Genomic DNA, 5,194 nt, shown 5'->3' with positions numbered 1-5,194 from the left:
CACACGCACCTGGTGTGAGTTTTAAGCCACTGGGTCCAGGGCACGAACCATGGTCAACCACATGGGAGTCCAGCGACATAGCCATTATGCTAACTGCTGGTCCCACTGTGTGATATTTTTATTTAATTTATTAGTTTTATTGTTATTATTTATTTTAATAATGTTTTTATCTTACTAGGAGTGTGGTCCATGTTAGCTTATTGTTCTGTGTCAGGACAGACATCTAAAATTTCAGTTTAAAAAAAGAAAAACAGGGACCAGCAGATGATATAATGGTTGCTTCACTGGACTATCACATATTAGACTATGGTTTGAGTCCTATACCCAGTGGCTTAAAACTTACTTCAGGCATCTGTGTACACATGCCCAAAAATCCCAAGAAGAGCATGGGGAGAAAGTATTGTAGCATGACTGTCCCCCCAAGGGGTGACTTCTTACTTCCTATCTTTCTGCCTCTATCTCTCTGACAAGTACATGTACCCTATAACAAAAATCTCTCTTAAAAAAAAAAAAGAAAAGAAAAAGAAAGTCAGCCTTGGTGTGGTGGTTAAAACAGCAGGATTCAACAGGGTCCACTGCATTAAAGTCTCTGACCTAGTAGTCTGTAAAATACATGAGGAGCATGTGTGAGTATACACCAAATCCCAAAAGTAAGGAGAAATGGAGGAGAAATAATTGCAGCATAATCATTATCCATAGAGTGTGTTTTCACATTTTCCCTCTCTCTGTCTCTGTCTGTCTTTCTCCAATGAGTGCACAGGCTCTCTGGCAAAATTAGAAAACAAAACAAACATAAAAAACCTACTTCTCTGTCAATGTCATAAATAATTAAAATGGTGGTGATAAAGAAATTTCTCATGAATTCTTTAAATTCTGCATTGTACTATATAATGTGAATAAACATAAAAAATGGGAAAGATAACGTGTTTAAAGACTGTATGAATCATCAAGCTTTCTGGTATGGGCGCTCTCTAAAAGAACCTAATGAACCAAGTCCACAATGTCTCTCAAACTTTAGTCTCAATGTTATGTTCACCAAATGTAAACAGACCTGTCATATTATCTTTTAAAATGTAAAAAACAAAACAAAACAAACAAAAAAAAAACCTCCTCTAACTACTAGAAATTATGCTTTTTTAAAGTCTTTTGCCATAGGCTGCATGCCCATGCCAGAGATAGACAGTGAGACAGAAAGTGAGAAATCACCCCCCAGAGGGATGGCCATGCTGCAATCCATTCTCCCCATTTTCTTCTTGGGGTTTTGGGCATGCACATACACATTCCTGGTACGAGCTGCAAGCCCTCAGATCTGGAGCTCAAACCATGGTCAGCCAAGTGGGAGTCTAGTGCCTTAACCACCCCACCACCTGCTAACCTTAAAATTGAGCTTTTAACACCATAGAATTAAAGATCAGTATTTCAGACAAAGCAGTATCATTTTATTCATCTGTAAATCGTTTCATCTTGCACATGAGATGCTATTTTTTATTATCAATAATTGGCACCTTAGTCTTACACAATTCATGGTATCCATATGGATTGATGCTGTGTTAGCCTAGAGCTCAGCTTTTACATGTAAAAACTGCTCAGATGTTTTACTGTAATTCTGCAAAAACACACTGTATTGGATCCCGGTATCCACAATGTTCTAGTACTGCACTGAAGAAAAATGAAAGAATCATAAAACCCACAAAGTTTAAAAAAAAAAAAAAACTCTTAATTATCCAGGGATTGAAAAGTTTTGCAAAAACTTGAGCAAGTGAAACCACACAAGATTGTGTCTTGGAAATTATACTGATGGGAAATTTCCAAACCCTGGAGGGGACCCAGAAGCAATTCTACAGGTTCATGACCTCTCAGGGAAATCTCTTTAAATCAAGAAGAAAATGTTTGCTTCTTTCTTTCCTTTTCCCTGAGGTCATGCTGGGGACAGTAATCATGAAGCAATGGGGAGCATTCTCTACCTTGTTTTTGAGAAATCTTCTTCTCTCTTAGATGTAGATGTAAGAAGTGGAAACAACCTTCACATTGTGGCCAGGTACTGAGTAGACTTTTCTCTACAGGGAATGGGAGATTGTCATCATCAAAATTTTCAAGGAACTGGTATATGGTGAGATTATAATTATTGCATTTCATAGAGAATTGTTTAAATTGTTATGTAGTCACTTTAAAGATGTACAATGATTGAATGTAAACATTAGAAATGTAAAAAAAATGCTGAAGTTAACTTTGAAAGAATACATAGATCGTAATAGTCAAAATATATTTTTGAAACAATAAAAATGCTAACTTAAGAAGGAAATAAAAGGCATTTAGGCTAATATAAAAAATGTAATGTAGTACATAAACATGTGTGTGTTGTAGTCAGGCTACCAACACACACATTTAATTTAATATAATGCATGACTTAACAATAATAACTTCACACTTGAACAGCTAGTTACCTAACCTTCCTGTCTCAGACTCTTCATCTTTCATGGGGTGTTTAATTTTACCAAGCTCAGAGGATGTAGAAGCAAATGAAAGAAAACATGTGGAACCATAAAGCAGCACGTGACACTGAATGAGTGCTCGATAAATAGCAACTGTTAGTAACAGAGTGCAAACCACTGGAGCAGAAGGGCTAGGAGATCCTACTTTCTAATGAAATTTGACCTGTTTTCAACTTCAAATTAAATCTAAATAATGTAGAAGTGCAACAAGTGCATATTGCCCTAGTTCCCATCATCGTTTTGCTTGTTTTTCTTTCTTCATATATTCTCACGTAATCATTTATCTTCCAATATTCTCATCATCCTGATCATTTCAATTTAAAAGTTAGAATTTCCTGAGGTGTGTAAAGCATGCTGATGTACGAGCGTGATACATTCAAGTGCCATTGTCCTATTTACAGAGTTGTTACGAAATATAGCATACTGTTTCCACGTCGTAATGAATGGCATAGGGGAAGCTATTAAGGGTAAGAAAGAATAACTCAAATCATGCAGTGGAGTTTAATGACTTTTAACTATGTCCATTCCAATATTCCTAAGTGCATTTGATGTCATAATAGCATTAAGGTCCTGCCTCAGAATAGTTCATGACAATTTAAGTGGGTGAAGTTCTGAATTGTTTTTGTGATGATATTTGTTGTGACTTTGTATCTCTCTCTCCCTTAAAACGAGCTTAATCACAAATAAAACAGAAAGTTCAGGCATCTCTCAGAAATGAAACTAATGGAAACAGTTTTTTTTTTTTAGAATTATAGAATTATTTTATTCAAGTTTATTTTATTTATCAATTTTCTTTTGACAGTAGAGGGAGAGAGAGAGAGAGAGAGAAAGCCAGAAAGCAAGCCAACAGGTTCAGGACCCGACTGTGGTATGCCATATGGGAGTCCAACACTCTTAGCCACCATACCACCTGCCGGACTCAGAAAACAGAAGTATTTGTTTATTTGTTTGTTTTCTAAATTCTAAATAGAAATAGTGCATAGATAATAATTGAGCTATTTAGGAACATAAGTAGATCTGCATTGAGGGGACAGAAAAAGACCTGAAACCTGAAACAAACTTATTCCTCAGGTTGTGACAAAAAGGAATATGCTTATCTTGACATAGAAAGAATATTTTGTTGTTGTTGTGGAATAATAATCCTGGATCATAATATATAGATATTTAAGGAGCTTATCAAATAGGATAATAGAATTTTAGCTTACTCTTTTAATTTGTACTGACAATATTTACCTAGAAAAAATGTATGCAAATGTGACTGATATACACATACAGCTTCAAATACAATTATGAAACACTACTTATTAATAATTATTTCACTGATTCTTCTTATAGTTTTGAATGTTGTATATACTTTAAACTTGAAACACAAGTATCAATTATTTTTAAAACAATTGGTGCAATAATTAGTTTTGTGGCTAATAATAAAGGGTGGGAGTGAGTGCCAATGTGGATGGGGGACATGGGTTGGTCAGCCTCCCAAGATCACTGGCCCTAGAGTTGGCCCAGGGCCCACAGTTCATGCAATGAGAGAGCTCTGAGCAATCGCAGGTGCAGCCCCAGCATTTTAAAGGTACGACTATCAAGAAAGAAAAGACTGTGCAATGTTCTAGGAAAAACGTGGCCAAGAAAACACTGTGCAATGTTCTAGGAAAAACGTGGATACAATAAGCTGCTACCTTTAAGAGAATATGAATTTAAAATTGATGTCAAAGTGAAAGTTTAGGAGGCTGGGATGAGCTAGACACATAGTATGGTTTTTTTATTGAAAACATACAAGGGAACTTACAATTTTTAGTATGATTCAGTGTTATCTTAGCATGTTAGTTGCATGCTAATGAATTATCCCCAAACGCCAATTTTTTTTTCAATTTATTTATTTGCATTAATTCACTGTACATCATTACAGCATACAAATATGGTGGTGTAGGTTTTAACTTTGACATTTAATTTGGCATATCTACTGTTACAACATATGTATTGCAAATAAAAATGATCATTTTAATATGTTCTTTTCTAAACTACAAAGCATACTTAATATGTTTGTACAAATGGGCACAGTTATTTACAACATTTTTTGCTTTTCTCATTTTACATTTCTGATTTACACTGAGTTATTATACATCTTTGTGGGATGCAACATAGTTTTTTTCAAACCTAATCAATCCAAATACCCTCATAGCAAACACAGGTGACACACACATTTCCATGAACATAAGTCTAACTTCACAAATGCAATCTCCCATCCAGTACACACTGCGTAGCGACTCAATCATGCACATTACAAAAACTTTTTTCATTTCTAGTTTGTAGAATTATTTCCACCCCTGTTTCTGACCCTCTGTCCCTTCCCACTCTCCTCTTACACCACCTCCGGTGTCTACAATTGTCCTTCATTCCCTTCCCACCCACATTGCATTGATCACACAATTTCCTATATAATCTAACTACTTTCAATGGTGAGTTCACTCATTTCTACTAAGAAAACCAATTTTAACTTAAAGAAATGCCAAGGAACTTTGCTTAAAGCCAGGAAACAGGTTAGGATTCTGTTCAAATGGTAGGTGCATGAACCTATCAGTCTCATGTACTTTTATCTTCTGTTCTGGTTCAATTTTCCTGATTAAATTCTGGAATATAATATTCAACTCCAGACTTGTCTCTACGATTAAGTTGGCCACTTTCTTAGTTTTTGAACTCTT

The sequence above is a fragment of the Tupaia chinensis genome, unplaced genomic scaffold (genome assembly GCF_000334495.1).
Source record: "Tupaia chinensis unplaced genomic scaffold, TupChi_1.0 Scaffold000417_1, whole genome shotgun sequence".
Lineage (NCBI taxonomy): Eukaryota > Metazoa > Chordata > Mammalia > Scandentia > Tupaiidae > Tupaia > Tupaia belangeri.
This window is presented reverse-complemented; position numbering follows the sequence as displayed.